This window comes from Salvelinus namaycush, chromosome 9 (genome assembly GCF_016432855.1).
Source record: "Salvelinus namaycush isolate Seneca chromosome 9, SaNama_1.0, whole genome shotgun sequence".
Classification (NCBI taxonomy): Eukaryota; Metazoa; Chordata; class Actinopteri; order Salmoniformes; family Salmonidae; genus Salvelinus; species Salvelinus namaycush.
In genome coordinates, this window is record NC_052315.1 from 39,913,790 (window position 1) to 39,933,053 (window position 19,264).

The window sequence follows — 19,264 nt, forward strand, 5'->3', positions numbered from 1 at the left end:
GGTAGGCTATACACCTGTTGTAAATATAAGCAATGTGCTTAATATTAGGAAAGATGAGAAATAAATATAGTAGGCCTAGCCTATAGAAAGCTGATGGGTTCCTCGTCTTTTTATTAGTGGCCATCACATGTTTTCTCCCGCAATTGCACAGCCTATAGAAATGTTGCGCAACATAAGCTTATGGGCTCTCATGAAGTGTTTGATTAGATTTTCCATTACATTTACATTGATGTCAAAGTGATTAGAGGGACAATCGAGGACTGAGTACCAGACAGTTAGCAAGTTTGGTAGGCTACTAATGACAAGGAGCAGCATCAGAGCTTGGAGAAGCCTAATTACCGTGACTAAACGCCGGTGTGGCGGTAATATGGTCACCGCAACAGCCCTAGCTGCATGATACATTTTTTTTTTTTTCTTTACCATTCAGCTTTAGATAAGAAATACCTGAGGATGTGTTTTTGGTGTAAGGTATACTATGCTACAGTATATGCTATTATATTTGGAAGGGAAGAAGGAACGAAGGGAAAGACTCCAGGTGTGTCCCATCTGAGTGTGCTGTCCCACTCCAGGGAAAGAGGTGTGGTTTGCAAACCCTCCTTATAAGATTCACACACACTCTTTACGAACCCACTTTTACATACTGTACACACTTTAACAAGACTAAAACATGTTGTCCAAGCTGGAAAGATGGGCGGTAGAGAAAAAAAAAGAGGGTCAAATTGTGGGGTAATGAACGACAGTAGACTATCGTCTCTCTTTGTATTTTACCAAGCCAGAGTGTTTTCAAGTGTCTGTAGGCCTAACATGTAGTTCTACCAGCCAGAAAGCAAAGATAGTGCATCTGTTTGGATTATTTATTTGAGAGATTATATAGCTATTTCCCCTATGGTGGGCATGCTAAGTCTTGCAGGGCCATTTAGTTTTCATCAAAAGCTGAATAGTTTCAAATAGTTTAAAACCAGAGAAGGAAGGTAAGTTGTCATCAATCAAGCAGCCTGGATGATGAGCAACAGACCCTAAGGCAGGGCGCTGGATTAACTTTTTCTAGTAATCATTGTCATTACAATAATGGGATCACATTTACGTAAGGCTCAAAGCACTTAACATTGTATGGTAGTAAGTCATCACAATCAAAACCAATATGTGCCTGATATTTTTTGGCTTGCATGAATATGGTTTGTTTGTTTGGTTTGAGCGCTTTACTGTGACCTTTGGGACATATTTCTCACAAACAACCATGGTATGTGTGTCTCCTCGTGCACATGCTTGCATACCTGTGTGTGTGTGTGTGTGTGTCTGCACGTGTGCATGCCTGCATACCTGTGTGTGTACATGTGTGTGAGAACCCCTATTAATGCCTCCTCTCCTGCCCTTCTGTCCTCTCTCTGTCATCTCTACATAGGACAGTGCATGGCGACTCCTGTACCTCTGCCCTTTAGCATTCAGCCTCCGTGCAGTGGTGTACGTCTCATTTCCGTTGCTGCATGTAGCTCTAAACGGCCAAGGATATGAGAAGAAAGAGATATGTTATGTGAACCATGTGTGACTCCCGATGCAGATGGAATGAAGGGCAAAAAATTGGGGAGCTCAAAGGATGCTGCGCCTCTCTGCCTTTCCATTCCTCCATCTCTCCATCACTTCATCACTCCTTACCTTCAGCTATACATCTCTTTCAGGCTGAAGCTGAAATGCCTGTTACCTAGATGCTAACTGGCGATCTATAATTAATAATAATTTGATGGGTGCTTATACGCATGTGTGAAATGGAAATTTGTTGTTTTTGCATATCCCAACTCCCCCTGAGACACCCTTGGAGAACTGGTCTGATCATTGAGTCCTACTGCTTAAATACAGATAACTGTCAAAATAAATGAAATGAGGGATACAAAGTATATCGAAAGGGTGTGTGTGAGATTCTTATGGGAGATTCTGGAGCCTGCCTGAGACAGTGTTTTCGGCCACCATCAACAAACACCAAATGATGGAATTTCTCATGGAAGTTCCAGACACTAGAATCAATGCCAAGGCACATTGAAGATGTTCTGGCAGCTCGTGGTGGCCCAACGCCCTATTAAGACACTTTATGTTGGTGTTGACTTTATTTGGGCAGTTACAGCACCTGTAGATAGACACACATTTGTCCCATGAGGTTCAGTAGGTCGAGGTTGGCCCTTGCAACGCCAGGGTTGTGGGTTCGATTCCCACGGGGGACCAGAACAAAGAAGTATGAAAATGTATGCACTCACTAGTGTAAGTTGCTCTGAATAAGAGCGTCTGCTAGACTAAAATGTGATATAGATAAGGTGTTGATCTCTATTTGGCTTTACTTACTCTCTTTAGGTCACACAGAAACCCAGTAGCTCTCTCTTTTCTTTAGGGCCCAGTGTTATGATATTGGGACGCAGCGTACTTTCATAACAGTAGTCTATACAGTATCTCTAACTGCACACTCATCTTCCTCACATTTATCACCCCAGTGTTTAATTGCTATATTGTAATTATTTAGCCACATTGGCCTAGTTATTGCCTTACCTCCCTTATCCTACCTTATTTGCACACACTGTATATATACTTTTTCTATTGTATTATTGACTATGTTTGTGATTCCATGTGCACCTCTGTGTTATTGTTTGTGTTGCACTGCTTTGCTTTATCTTGGCCAGGTCGCAGTTGTAAATGAGAACTTGTTCTCAACTAGCCTACCTGGTTAAATAAAGGTGAAATAAAAAATAAATAAAAAACAGCAAAAAACAGTAGCCTATACAGTGATGAGTCTTCACACATGATGATGAAATCCATGCTGGTTAACGCTCTCTGACTTGTTATTCAGTCTTCGTGTTGGGATTCATTCCAACACTTTCCCGATGTTCATGAAGATCATATTCACAGTAAATGTTGCTAATGTAATTTACAATCAAGTACAATCACCACAATTGCAGTGCACAGGTCATGTATCTGCATTCAGAGAGTTGGGTAAATGAGCTTTTATTGTTAAAAGAACTTATGAAAGAGATTGGTGTGTTTTTTCACCATCTAATCATGGCATGGGGTTGTTCAATGACAGACATGTATTTGTTTAAAATCTATCACTTGATGGTTTCATTTCAGATGAGACAAATAATCATGTTTTTTTTGCTAAATGCTATATATCCGCCTCAATATCAGATAAATGGGTAGTACAGCTAGGTTTTATACAGACAATTGTAACAAATTGTAACAAATAACTACATTTTTAATAAACTGTACAAATGATACATTTGTGACAACAATATTTCAAAATAATGTTACAAAAATGAATCAATACAGTAATATGAGATCTGTATGTAAAACATTTACATTTGACATGTTAGTCATTTATCAGATGCTCTTATCCAGAGTGACTGACAGTTAGTGCATTCATCTTAAGATAGCTAGGTGAGACAACCACATATCACAGTCAAATGCAGTATATGAACATTCCATTCCAGCTGAACAATGGATATATGTGACTCACCACCTGGATTCGGACTTATGTAGCAAAATGTGAAATGGTGTTTTTTACTTTGGATAAAAGTAGTCTCATTTTTACATTTACATTTTAGTCATTTAGCAGACGCTCTTATCCAGAGCGACTTACAGTAGAGTGCATACATTTTTATTACATTTTACATACTGAGACAAGGATATCCCTACCGGCCAAACCCTCCCTAACCCGGACGACGCTATGCCAATTGTGCGTCGCCCCACGGACCTCCCGGTTGCGGCCGGCTGCGACAGAGCCTGGGCGCGAACCCAGCCCAGCCCGGGCGCGAACCCAGACTCTGGTGGCGCAGTTAGCACTGCGATGCAGTGCCCTAGACCACTGCGCCACCCGGGAGATCTCAAAGCTACAAAATGGTATATCATACACTACAGTTGAGGAACAATGACAAAGTAATTCTGCTTTGAAAGTTGATCAACTTGTAAACTTTGGGGCCTCCCGGGTGGCGCAGTGGTCTAGGGCACTGCATCGCAGTGCTAACTGCGCCACCAGAGTCTGGGTTCGCGCCCAGGCTCTGTCGCAGCCGGCCGCGACCGGGAGGTCCGTGGGGCGATGCACAATTGGCATAGCGTCGTCCGGATTAGGGAGGGTTTGGCCGGTAGGGATATCCTTGTCTCATCGCGCTCCAGCGACTCCTGTGGCGGGCCGGGCGCAGTGCGCGCTAACCAAGGGGGCCAGGTACACGGTGTTTCCTCCGACACATTGGTGCGGCTGGCTTCCGGGTTGGAGGCGCGCTGTGTTAAAGAAGCAGTGCGGCTTGGTTGGGTTGTGCTTTGGAGGACGCATGGCTTTCGACCTTCGTCTCTCCCGAGCCCGTACGGGAGTTGTAGCGATGAGACAAGATAGTAATTACTAGCGATTGGATACCACGAAAATTGGGGAGAAAATGGGATAAAATTAAAAATAAAATTAAAAAAAATTAAAAAAACTTGTAAACTTTGAGAAAATCGCCATTGAATGTTTTGGTATCTAATGAATTGTTCTGACCGATTATTTTTTTAACCTCTGGATAACATGAAAACAGCCTAACCAGCTCTGCTGGCAACAATTTCATTACGATTTTTTGCAGATGTTTACTGACACCGGCCATATTCAATGGGTGTTGTATACACGTCATGTAACGTTAGCTAACGAGCCAGCCAGCTAACGCTAGCTAGCTAGTTAAACAACAATGAACAAAGTGCCAACAATGAACAAAGTGCCAACAATGCCTAACATTAGGCTCTAAATAGAAAAGCAAACAACTCTGTGAAACGAATAATAACGTCCGCTAGGGAGTCAGCCAGCTAATGTTAGCTAGCTAACAGTACACTTTAGCTTAGGACATATAGCTAGCTAGCTAGGTAAACAATGAACCTAGCTAGGTAAACAACGTTTAAGATCACACACGTCACGTAACGTTAGCACGTCAAGTAAGCTAACGAGCCAGCCATCTAACATTTGCTAGTTTTGCAAAACAAACACATTTTAACACACACCTAAAATCTATGAATAAAACATCTGAGAACAGTAATATTTTACACACACATGAAGGTACCCATAAGCAATAATTTCTGGTGAAAAAAAACACATGAAAAATTGGTGCATATAGAGTTTTGGAAATAAATTCTTCATTTGTTTGAATCCAGGCCTTGCTGCTTTCATACAGGTATGACATAGATATAGGTCTTTTAGAGAGGATTGACTCCAAATTTGACTTTTACATTATTAGCTCACACATACTATTTTAGTAGCTTCCCTTCTACATTCCCTCATATTATCTGATATGAGTAGCAGATAGATAGATCGACCAGACCAGATCACAGCCAGACGGATATGTTATCACAGATGATAGGGGGAGCGTCTCCCCTACGCTTTCCTCCCAGTGAGTGAGCGTGGGCCCGCAGCAGGGATGCCCTTTTAAGGCCGTCTGCATTGGGCCCTAGTTGTGTTTGTCTAGCCCTTGGATGGCCCTCCCGTTCCATGTAAACACAGTATTAAATCATGGCCATGTCCACAACATTATTATAACCTTGTTGATCCTTGCCATCCTATTGTTCCAACTCATCCAAATCCCGCAGAGTTATGAGAGATATGCTGTGCATACCATAAAACACACACACATTAGCATAACCCATACCACTGTGCATCTCATACTTTACACAACAGGGGCATTGTTGATTTAGCATCTTAGAGAAGAAGGGCTGATTTAGAATCAGTTTAGCATTTTAGATCATAATGAATAAGATTACATGGATAGGGGGGACCTGATCCTAGATTGGCACTCCACGCTGTCTTTATCTCGCGTGCGTAATGTGAGACATACAGCCGTCTGCGGTCGCAGCACAATACAGCCACTCAGCAATTACAGTACTAGAATTGCAACACCGTTGCTTTAGTTTACAACCACCTACTGTAGGACATTGAGCCATATAGCCTTTACGATTGAGGGTTACGGCAAAGCAGTAAGCACGGTAGCTTGCCTTTGCAACTGAGAGACGCAGGATTGAAGCTAGCGTTAGTATTGTGTCACGTCAGGTTAAGGGGCTAGGTTAGGGCTATAAAATACAAGCTGAATAGAGAAAAGAGGGATGGTTTAAATGAAGCCCTGCCAACTATGAGGCCTATTGTCTGTGTATGTGTTTCAACTCACTAGGACTTCTAAGCCAGCTTCCTTTTAACCTTATTTACCTCAACCCAAGCATCATCAACCTCACCAGCCTACTGTGGTATGCGGTCGTGTCACATTGAAGAGACTACTTTGAGGAACGAAGAACTAGAAGCCAGCGGCTTTAGCATTCTTTAGCATCCATTCTTTAGCTACTCTCGGTTATTATCAATGCATAGCTACTCTACCTACATGTAATTATTACCTCAATTACCTCGACACTAGCTGCGGTAGTGAGTGTCTCACACACACAAACACACACAGGTACGCACGCACACACACACACACACAAGTGGGGATCGGTGCCGTTTAAGCTTAGGGAGGATTTTTTTTTCATAAGCATGGCCTTATTTCTATTACAGCATGTTGGATGATTGTCATTCATATTCGATTCACCCAGTTCAATGTAACATCGATAGGTTTAGGCTACTACATTATACTAGAATTTGCCCTATATGATACCCATCATGAGGTTGCTACAACCTAGCCTACAAATTAAAGTTTCTAACATAGTTGCACAGGTCAAGAAACAAATTGGAGTAAAGATGACAGACACTGACACATTCAATACCGCCTTGCACACTCTTGCCTGCATCTAGCTGATGTAGGGTGTAATCATTAGTCCAAAAAGTTGCAAAACTAAAACAAGAGTTTCTATTGAACAAATCCAGGTAGATCTGTCTCTGTTTCGTTCCGTTCGCTTCCATTTAAGAAACGTTTTGCAACAAAATCAGCGAAATGAACACACCCCTGATCATAGCAGCCACATAGGCCTGCAGCATCATCACTTTGCTTATTGTATAATTCCTTCTGTCATCTATGCCCTCTCCTCATCTCACCTTTTCCCTTTGCTTGTGGACTTCAGTGCATAACGCAACAGCTGTCTGTGTCGCAACAGCTGTCTGTTACCAGGCAAAAATAACTCTCCAGGCCAAACCTTCATACCATAACCACTACACAGCCTACATTGTTGTCACTATATTAGTAAACGTCATAGTATACATAGCTACTAGATCTAACACGTTAGTAAACCCACAATCCAATGCATGTGTACAATCACGCAGTACAGTGAAGGCTCCAGCAAGCAATTTAGCAGTTACACCGGTGTGATTTTACTTTTATAAAACGAAAAGCTTACCTTGACTTAGAAGAGTTGCAGTGTTGGAGCTTACCTTGACTTGGAAGAGTTGAAGTGTTGGATAGCCTTAGCCAGCTAGCTAACATAAATAGCATTCCTCTCTATCAGGTTGTTGAGTAGGCTAAATTAGCTGCATTAGTTAGCTAAGTAAGTAAGTGAAAGGAAAACTGGAAGAAGAATACAACTAAATATAGCTAGCTCTCTATCGCACTGATGCTTCTCCTTCATTTTTTAAGAAATGTATTCGTTCAAAACTGTTCAACTATTGTCTTTCTCGCTCTTTGAGTTAACTACTCACCACATTTTATGCACTGCAGTGCTAGCTAGCTGTAGCTTATGCTTTCAGTACTAGACTCATTCTCTGATCCTTTGATTGGATCTACAACATGTCAATTCATGTTGCAAGAGCTCTGATATGTTGGAGGACGTCCTCTGGATTGGAAAAGAGCTGTTGAGGCTACTGTAGACGTTCCTTGCAAAACAGTGTGTTTTAATCAGTTATTTGGTAAAGTGAATATGTTATTATAGTTTTATCTAAAAAGATAACTTTTTAATATTTCATTATTTTTAGGAAATTCATTGAGGAGAATGGTCCTCCCCTCCTCCTCTGAGGAACATCCACTGACACACACACACACACACACACACACACACACACACACACACACACACACACACACACACACACACACACACACACACACACACACACACACACACACACACACACACACACACACACACACACACACACACACAAATCCTGAGGCGAGCGAGGCAGAGCTTCAGATATGCTAACAACATAAACGCTGTGCTCTGTTAGCCCCGGAGCATGAAGAGATTTTCCTGCTGTGGTTGCGGCCGTGAAAATGTAAAACCTGGGTGCTTTCAGGGATTGTCTTCCTTCCAACAATAGGAAGCCTAATAGCTAGATCATCTCCCGTGACCACAAATGCCTCTCTGTACATGGTATTTTTATTAGCAGAGCTTAAATGTGATTAAGGAGATTTAGCGTGCAGCTGAGTGACGTATGCAGGTGAGGAAGAGGGGCAGGGGATCCTATACTGTATCTCATGCGATCACCCTGACTTTATCTCTTTCACTCACCATTTTTTCCACTTTCTGTAGCTTTTCTCTAGCTTCTTCGCTCAATATTTTTCTCTCTCTCTTCTCCTCTCTCTCTGTTCCTCCAGACACAAACACAGCCCCTCCATCTCTCATACCCCAGCAGGGTAAACCACCAAGACCCGAAGAGACCCCACACTAGTCCTGTTAGTCCTCATCTCTCTATGTCTTATCGTGCTACCTATGTGGTCCCGTCTCCACTCTACAAAGTTGTCTTCTAATGGGAAACACTCAGAGGGTGGAAGGGAGAAGGTAGAAGGGAGTGAAGTTGGAGAGGGGGTTGGAGCGGAGAGGGTAGGCCCAGACCAGAATGCCTGCTATTGGGTTTCCCAATAGGGTCCGTGCAAGACCCCTGCCATAGTCCTCCTCTGCATGTTCCCAGAGGCACTTTACTAGCATCCTGAATATTAAACAACACACTTGGGCTGCCACTATTCCATTTCATCCCCATTATTACGGAAGATAGTCGCCATTACTGCTGACATTCTGTTTTCCACTAGACAGAGAGACAGAGAGAGAGAGAGAGACAGAGAGAGAGAGAGAGAGAGAGAGAGAGAGAGAGAGACAGAGAGAGACAGAGAGAGACAGAGAGACATAGACTGACACGACAGAGAGAGAGCGAGAAGCCAGAGTAAGTGATATGGAGGAAGACAGAGATCCTGTGTTTTGGAAAATCAGTTTGCAAAACGTAATTTTTTCTTGTGAAGTTGAGAGCATGCGTTTTGTTACACATTAGTGTACATTAGTGTACATCTCCCTCCTTAGATATTCATTCAACATAATAGACTATTATTCCTCGCGCACTGCTGATCTGCTGACTTGGAAGTCCCAAAAACATTCAGCTTGAAGTCGTTAGATGTGAACTTAACTTACTGCAGGCTGCTCTGTGATTACCCTATACTTTTCCATCACTTTGCCTTGATCACTTTTTCTCCCACTTTACACGTCACATCCTCTCTCTTTCTTCCTTTACAAACACTCTCGCTGTCTCCTTTCAATTTTCTCTCCGCTTTTTTCTTCATGGCGCGTGTCTTGAAAGTCAATGGATAAAAGACCCAAAGATCCTTTTGAACAGTCACTCAGAAACCACGGAACTTTCAATCAAAGATGTCAATCAGATCAGACACTCACCAGTCTACAACATCTCCTCTGAATTCTTCTATAGACTCCTGCTGGGCCTGTATTCATAAAGCGGCTCAGAAAAGAACTGCTGATCTAGGATCAGTTTTTCCTTTCAGATCACAATAAAGAAGACCAATACGAACAACAGGGGGATCTGATCCTAGATCAACCCTACTCTAAGACGCTTTATGAATACAGGCCATGCTGGTTTTCAGCTCAGTCCCCAGCGCTGAGGGCATAGAACAGTGATGGATGGAGTGTTCCTACTCCAAATTATGATTGCTCAGTAATCTTGAAATATCAGTATCTGTCTCCATACCCTTCAGTCATGTAGGGCCCCAATTATTTTTGACTAAATATTTCCTGCCTCTCTACCCTGCCAGCCTTGCTAACAATTCTAAGGGTGAGAGAACGTCCCATGAAACGTGTCTAGGACATAAATATTGGATATTCTGAGAACATGGGAAGTTCTGTTTGACATTAATAAAAATAACTTCCTACATGACTCAAGGGTATAGAGACAGATACTGATAAAAGGAGATCCTTTCAAGATGGATTGACTGTGTGTGATACTGAGCAACTATCGTATGTTGTAGGAATACTCTGTCCATCACTGTTTTATGCCCTTAGTCCCGGGGACTTAGCTGAAAACCAGCAAGGTGTTGCAGCTTTCCCATGAAACGTGTCTAGAACATTAATATCTTGTGTTCTGAGAACATGGCAACCATGTTCTGTGTGTGTTTGGTGTGACATTGATGAAATATTATCCTAACCCTCAGAAAACTGGACACATTCATGTTCTTGCAACGTCCCATGAAATGTGTCTAGAACATTAAAGATGCACTATGCAGAAATCGCTCTGCCATTTCCCGGTTGCTAAAATGCTAATAGTTCGCCTAATGTCAATGTATGTGACAAAACAAGCAAGAATGGTGCAGAAAATCATTGTACCATCAAAACAGCTGTGAAATATATTTTCCATAACTCAAAATATTGTGTTTTCAGCTGTTTGAAGCTGGTCTACAAAACCGAAAGTACAAGACACAAAAAACAAACCTTAAGAATGGGAAGCATAGAAATAGCGCACATAGAACAGATCTCCCGCTTGTTAGACTTACTGTCAATGAGAATGACAGATCTATTTTATGTAACTAGGCAAGTCAATTAAGAACAAATTCTTATTTACTATGACGCCCTACCGAAGAACAGTGGGTTAATTGCCTTGTTCAGGGGCAGAACGACAGATTTTTACCTTGTCAGCTCGGGGATTCGTTCGGTTACTGGCCCAACGCTCTAAGCACTAGGCTACCTGCCGCCCCATCTAACACACATTTCAAATCAAATCAAATCAAATGGTATTTGTCACATGCGCCGAATACAACAGGTGTAGACCTTACAGTGAAATGCTTATTTACAAGCCCTTTACCAATAATGCAGTTTTAAGAAAAAAAAAAAAATAGGAGATAAGAAAAACAAATAATTAAGGAGCAGCAGTAAATAACAATAGCGGGGCTATATACAGGGGGTACCGGTTCAGAGTCAATGTGCGGGGGCACAGGGGTCGAGGTAATTGAGGTAATTATGTACATTCAGGTAGGGTTATTAAAGTAGCTATGCATAGCAGCAGCGTAGCGGAGGAGGGGTACAAATAGGCTGGGTAACCATTTGATTAGCTGTTCAGGAGTCTTATGGCTTGGGGGTAGAAGCTGTTTAGAAGCCTCTTGGCAGGATGCTTGGCCCCGGTGATGTATTGGGCCGTACGCACTACCCTCTGTAGTGCCTTGCGGTCGAAGGCAGAACAGTTGCCATACCAGGCAGTGATGCAACCCGTCAGGATGCTCTCAATGGTGCAGCTGTAAAAACATTTGAGGATCTGAGGACCCATGCCAAATCTTTTCAGTCTCCCGAGGGGGAGTAGGTTTTGTCGTGCCCTCTTCACTGTCTTGATGTGCTTGGACCATGTTAGATGGTTTGTGATGTGGACGCCAAGGAACTTGAAGCTCTCAACCAGCTCCACTACAGCCCCGTTGACGAGAATGAGGGCGAGCTTGGTCCTCCTTTTCTGTAGTCCACAATCATCTCCTTTGTCTTGATCACATTGAGGGAGAGGTTGTGGTCCTTGCACCACACGGTCAGGTCTCTGACCTCCTCCTTAAAGGCTGTGTCATCGTTGTCAGTGATCAGGCCAACCACTGTTGTGTCATCAGCAAACTTAATGATGGTGTTGGAGTTGTGCCTGGCTGTGCAGTCATGAGTGAACAGGAAGTACAGGAGGGGACTGAGCACGCACCCCTGAGGGGCCCCCGTGTTGAGGATCAGCGTGGCGGATGTGTTGTTACCTACCCTTACCACCTGGGGGAGGCCTGTCAGAAAGTCTAGGATCCAGTTGCAGAGGGAGGTGTTTAGTCCCAGGGTCCTTAGCTTAGTGATGAGCTTTGAGGGCACTATGGTGTTGAACGCTGAGCTGTAGTTAATGAATAGCATTCTCACATAGGTGTTCCTTTTGTCCAGGTGGGAAAGCGCAGTGTGGAGTGCAATAGAGATTGCATCATCTGTGGATCTGTTGGTGCAGTATGCAAACTTGAGTGGGTCTAGGGTTTCTGGGATAATGGTGTTGATGTGGGCCATGACCAGCCTTTCAAAGCCTTTCATGGCTACAGACGTGAGTGCTACGGGTCGGTAGTCATTTAGGCAGGTTACCTTAGTGTTCTTGGGCACAGGAACTATGGTGGTCTGCATGAAACGTGTTGGTATTACAGACAGGTAGAGGTTGAAAATGTCAGTGAAGACACTTGCCAGTTGGTCATTGCATGCTCAGAGTACACATCCTGGTAATCCGTCTGGCCCAGAGGCCTTGTGAATGTTGACCTGTTTAAAGGTCTTACTCACATCAGCTGTGGAGAGTGTGATCACACAGTCAGCCGGACCAGCTGATGCTCTCATGCATGTTTCAGTATTACTTGCCTTGAAGTGAGCATAGAAGTTATTTAGTTCGTCTGGTAGGCTCATGTCACTGGGCAGCTCTCGGTTGTGCTTCCCTTTGTAGTCTGTAATAGTTTGCAAGTCCTGCCACATCCAACGAGCGTCGGAGCCGGTGTAGCACAACTCGACCTTAGTCCTGTATTGACGTTTTGCCTGTTTGATGGTTCGTCGGAAGGCATAGCGGCATTTCTTATAAGCTTCTGGGTTAGAGTCCCGCTCCTTGAAAGCGGCAGCTCTGCCCTTTAACTCGGTGCGAATGTTGCCTGTAATCCATGGCTTCTGGTTGGGGTATGTATGTACAGTCACTGTGGGGACGACGTCCTTGATGCACTTATTGATAAAGCCAGTGACTGATGTGGTGTACTCCTCAATGCCTTCAGAATAATCCCGGAACATATTCCAGTCTGTGCTACCAAAACAGTCCTGTAGTTTAGCATCTGCTTCATCTGACCACTTTTTCATAGACTGAGTCACTGGTGCTTCCTGCTTTAATTGTTGCTTGTAAGCATGAATCAGGAGGATAGAGTTATGGTCAGATTTGCCAAATGGAGGGCGAGGGAGAGCTTTGTACGGGTCTCTGTGTATTTTCCCTCTTTTTGCACATTTAACATGCTTATAGAAATTTGGTAAAACTGATTTAAGTTTCACGGCATTAAAGTCACCGGCCACCAGGAGCACCGCCTCTGGGTGAGCGTTTTCCTGTTTGCTTATGGCGGAATACAGCTCATTGATTGCAGTTTTGTGCCAACTTTGCTCTGTGGTGGTATGTAGACAGCTACGAAAAATACAGATGAAAACTCTCTAGGTAGATAGTGTGGTCTACATCTTATCATGAGATACTCTACCTCCGGAGAGCAAAACTTTGAGGCTTCCTTAGATATTGTGCACCAGCTGTTGTTTACATATATGCATAGGCCCCCGCCCCGTGTCTTACCAGAGGCTTCTGTTCTGTCCTGCCGATAGAGTGTATATCCCACCAGCTGTATGTTCTTAATGTCGTTGTTCAGCCACGACTTGGTGAAACATAAGATATTACCGTTTTTAATGACCCGTTGGTAGGATAAACGTGCTTTCATTTCGTCCCATTTATTTTCCAGCGATTGAACGCTAGCTAGCAGAATGCAAGGCAAGGGCAGATTAGCCACTCGCGGCCTGATCCTCGCAAGGCACCCGGATCTTTTGCCTCGAAATCTCTGTTTCCTTCTCCAGCGAATCACAGGGATCGGGGCCTGGTCGGGTGTCTGCAGTATATCCCTCGCGACTGACTCATTGAAGAAGAACTCCTTATATTTTGAGAACATGGTAACCACGTTCTAGGTAAATTCTGTTTGACAGGGAATGGTCCCTTGGAAACAGTCCTTGCACAACACTAGAACCTTCCTATGAAAACGTTAGGTAATGACCTAATGAGACTCTTAAGGGAACATTTTCTAAAGTTGTGGGAATGTTTGTTGTTAGCTGGGAGCCAGTCTCCCATGAAGCTACTTCAGGAACTCTTCAGGCTTGAGGTCCTCGGTTTAAATCAAGGGGGATAGAGAGAGATGGTGGCCATGTTGAAAGCTAAAAAACAGCACACAAAAAAACAGCTAGTGTCTCTGGTCCTGGAGAGATTGCCTGAACCCCCCTCTGTCAGTGACAATAAGTTTACAAGACAGGACAAGCAGATCTAGGATTAGGCTAGTGGAGAGACACAGTAACAGCAACCAGGTTGCATCCCACTATATATGGAATAGGGTGCCATTTGGAGTGCATCCCAGGAAACAGGGAGTGTAACAGTAGTAACCTCCTGCACTTAGACTTAGTAGTCACAGACATGGTTCAGGGAGATGCAGCCTAGTAAAACCCACAGGGCCGTGTCTCCCCTCTCTCACTCCATGGCCCCAGGCCAGGGATGATGTGATCCACACTATGGGAGGAAGGTAGAGTGGTGGGGCGCTGGATGGGGATACTGCAGAAGCAGTGGAAAAAAGGAAAAAAGAGTTGAGAGCCTGGGCTGAGAAAGTGCAAGAGGGGGAAAACGCTGAAGTACGCTCCGGCGGTGATAACGGCGTCATATCCCAGACTCCCTTACTGCTGGAGAGGCGCGGTACCCACTTACAAGATGAGCTGGCTGCTAAATTACAGCTGACGCATTACAGCGCCCTGATTTATTCCTGCTTTTCACACTTCTTCAGATGAGTGTGTGTGAGCATGCACACCGCAGGTCTGCTGTGGTGTAGGGAGGGGTGTGTGTGTGGCACTGGGAGAGATCGTTTGGGGAAAGCTGCTGTGCTGCTGATGTTGTGGGGATGTACTGTAATGCATTAGGCTTGTTTTCCTGCAGCCCCAGCCGTGTGTTCTGACAACATGTTTTACTCTCTTCCCACCCCTGATGTGTGAGTGTAACAGGGGCACAGACTCACTTGACTGGCTGGCCATGTACAGTATAGTTTAGCTCAGCCTAGCATTTCTGCTCCGCTTCGGCAGGGGGAAAGAATCTGTCTGTCTGACCAATGATCAGGGTTCTGGAGAGGAGGAGGAGTGTGGAAAAGAAGGGAGGAAGAGACAGAGGGAGAGGGAAAGAGTGTGACGAGTCTGAGGGCGGACACGGGGAGAGAGGGGGGAGGGACAGGGGGGTGAGGGGGGTAACCTGAGAACCCCTACTGAGAAGCTGATCTCCATCACAGACTGAGGGAGAGAAAGGGGAGGGAGAGAGAGAGAGAGAAGACTACGCGAGATGAGGAAATAGTTACACTTTTAATCTGTATGCACATCTAAAAATAGCCTCCCCCTCCTCTGTCTGCCGCTGCCCACTGGGGCACGCTTGTTAAAGTCTGGTCTGCTTGCTGAGAAAGAGAGAGAGAGAACACTAGAAGCAGAGTTTTGGAAAGACTAACAAACAGAAGAGAGAAAGAAAGAAAGACAGAACCGAAGACAGAGCGCTGGGAAAAAGAAGCCGGGGAGAAAGAGAGGAAGCTTTCAGAGAGAGTGTGAGTGAGTTTATAAAGCTTTCCTCCCTCCCTCCCCAGTCTGTGTCTGCTTAGGGGATCCGACGTACAGCCATGCTGTCAATTGTTCCCTCTCATTCAGCCATCATCCTTCCATCTATCCAGACTACCAAGTAGCCAGTTGGGCTAGGCACATCACCATTCCTCACCTATTTGGCCCCCGGGGCTTTTTTGTGAGCTTTACTGTAGCAATAAAAAGCACCTAGCGCTTAGAAACGTTCAATAACAGACAGGATTTTACAGGGCCCGGTGGCAAGGACCTTCTCTGAGAGGTTCACCACACACACAGGCCGTGAATCACATCATACACAACCACAGAGTCACCCCATTCTTTAAATGCTGGTATGCCTGCCTCCTCCCTGCCTTCCAGTCCCAGAGCTGGAGTCACTACTAGCTACTGTATCAGTGTAACCAGCAGCCTGCTTCCGTCCCAGGCTGCATCTGATACGGCACCCTATTCCCTGTTTAGTACTGTTTAGTACCCTTGAACAGGGCCCTATGGGTCCTGGTCAAACATAGTGCACTAGATAGGGAATAGGGTGCCATTTCGGACGCACACCTCCCAGTCTCTGTCCCAGCCGCGTGGCATGCCTGTAAAGGTTCAGTCTGATGTGAAATCTCTCTCTCTCTTTCTTGGTCTCTCTTTGTTTCTCTCTTTCTCTTTCTCGCTCTCTCTTTCTCCCCCCCTCCTCTCTCTCTCTTTCTCCCCCCCTCCTCTCTCTCTCTTTCTCCCCCCCTCCTCTCTCTCTCTTTCTCCCCCCCTCCTCTCTCTCTCTTCCCCCCCCTCTCTCTCTCTTTCTCCCCCCCTCCTCTCTCTCTCTTTCTCCTCCCTCCTCGCTCTCTCTTTCTCCCCCCCTCCTCTCTCTTTCTCCCCCCCCTCCTCTCTCTCTATTTCTCCCCCCCTCCTCTCTCTCTCTTTCTCCCCCCCTCCTCTCTCTCTCTTTCTCCCCCCCCCTCCTCTCTCTCTCTTTCTCCCCCCCCTCCTCTCTCTCTCTTTCTCCCCCCCTCCTCTCTCTCTCTCTGTTACTGCTATGTCTGTTGCGTCGCTCTTTTTCCGACTTCCAGGAATATGAGTGGAACAGGACAGTGTGCCGCTGTTTGTTTTGAGTGGGGATTTTTCCCAGCCTGCCAAAACCTTATGAAAGGCTTCTCTAACGCAGAGAGAGAGAGAGAGAGAGAGAGAGAGAGAGAGAGAGAGAGAGAGAGAGAGAGAGAGAGAGAGAGAGAGAGAGAGAGAGAGAGAGAGAGAGAGAGAGAGAGAGAGAGAGAGAGAGAGAGAGAGAGAGAGAGAGAGAGAGAGAGAGAGAGAGAGAGAGAGAATACTCTTAAAATAGCAGGATTCTGTCTAGGACTCCCTGAGTTATTGAGATCCTCCATCCCTGGAATCCAAAACAATCTTTCTGTCTGTCCTATTCAACCTCTCAACCTCTAATCTAGAGCTACCCTTGGAGTAGAGTAGAGCAGAGTACAAAAAAATATAATATAATAGAGCACATTAGAATATAATACATGGAATTGCCCATCAATAATGGTAGGATTGGCAGTTTAGCACCAGTCAGACATTGTTGATGGTATGAGATTTGAGAGCTCTCTAGGCTGAGTGCTGGGTATCGCACAGTGTCATACCTCTCTTTCACATGGACCAGACTGGAACACATCTGGTTTAGGGCCAGTAGTAGAGGTGATGAACCCTGTTGCTTCTGATGAGCACCTAAAACACTCTCTCACTCCCTCTGTACATGCCCAGGTCACTTCACTGTCTCACTCCCTCTATACACGCCCAGGTCACTTCACTGTCTCACTCCCTCTATACATGCCCAGGTCACTTCACTGTCTCACTCCCTCTATACATGCCCAGGTCACTTCACTGTCTCACTCCCTCTATACATGCCCAGGTCACTTCACTCGCTCACTCCCTCTATACACGCTCAGGTCACTTCACTGTCTCACTCCCTCTATACACGCCCAGGTCACTTCACTGTCTCACTCCCTCTATACACGCCCAGGTCACTTCACTGTCTCACTCCCTCTATACACGCCCAGGTCACTTCACTGTCTCACTCTCTCTATACACGCCCAGGTCACTTCACTGTCTCACTCCCTCTATACACGCCCAGGTCACTTCACTGTCTCACTCCCTCTATACATGCCCAGGTCACTTCACTGTCTCACTCCCTCTATACACGCCCAGGTCACTTCACTGTCTCACTCCCTCTATACATGCCCAGGTCACTTCACTCGCTCACTCCCTCTATACACGCTCAGGTCACTTCACTGTCTCACTCTCTCTATACATGCCCAGGTCACTTCACTCGCTCACTCCCTCTATACATGCCCAGGTCACTTCACTCGCTCACTCCCTCTATACACGCTCAGGTCACTTCACTGTCTCACTCCCTCTATACACGCCCAGGTTGCCAGCAATTACATTTGTTCAGACATTTGCTCAGACGACTTAAAGAGCAAGCGCATCGCCTGCCAAGGACAAAATTACAGGGGCACAATTACTCCCCGGCATAGCTGATAAATTACTTAGGGGCCCTTTAAACTTCAAACTTCACAATGGCAGCGAAATCACAAAACTATGCTGGCTCTGATCTGTCTCCGGCTGGTTGGCCCCGGCATCGCAGCAGTGATGATTCACATACTCTCCGGGTGCCTTTTAACTGCCCTGTTGCCGTGGATGACGTCATTCTTCCCATTCGCAACCATAACTATTTTTATTTTTTATAATGGAACATCAGCTGGGGAGGGATGGAGGGATTGTACCACTGATGAGAAGGAGAGGTTATGGAAGCCTGCAGTCGAGTAGGAGCAGAAGCAGCGGCAGCAAGAGGCGTAAGGCCAAGTGCAGCCCAGTGCTGATTGACTGAACCCCGACATTCTGACCAACCAGACCAGACACCATTCATAAATTCTCCCTTAGTCAAGAGATTTCCACGTACAGGGTTCACTGAAGTGTGGATTGTGTGGAGTGTAAATATGGACTTTATAGCTTGTATAGCTATATAGCTATCACACGCACACTGTCACACATGCATGCAGTCACGCACGCACACACACCCACACACACACACCCACACACACCCACACACACACACCCACACACACACACACCCACACACGCACACACACACACGACTCTGGCCCACTGCCTTCTCCTTTCCTTTCCTTGGGAAACATGGTCTCTTGCCTCGCCATACAAAGGAAGTAAGATATGCCTAAATCCTAATTCTGATTGGAATGTACCCGTACTGTGTCCTTAGGTAGATGTTTACGTCTCCATCCCTCTAGTTGGGATGTTATCTGGGGCGCTTTAAAGGGCAATTGAGAAGATGTGGATTTTACATCCTCCAAGGTGGGTCAATCCTTTTAACGTTTCAGATCCTCTTAAAACTTTACGACCTTGTATTTCATTTGAATTATCCCCCCTTCTTCATCTCCTCTGTCTGGATGCCTGATAGAGAGATTAATAAGGAGAGATAGAGAGACTAAGAAAGACTCTTCCTCTGGAGATGAGTTGTTGCAAGGATGGGAATGTTTCGGGTCATTTTTTCCTGGAACTCTTGCAAAAATATTCCCTCCCCTCCACATACACTATTATTTACGGTAAGACCCTGCGAGACCCTCAGAAATGTAGAAATGTTTAACTAAGCTACTTTTAAACATACTGTACCAGGCAGCTTCCACGGCGGCTGTATGCCTGAATATTTTAAGCTGTTGAAAGAATCAGCAAAATGTTT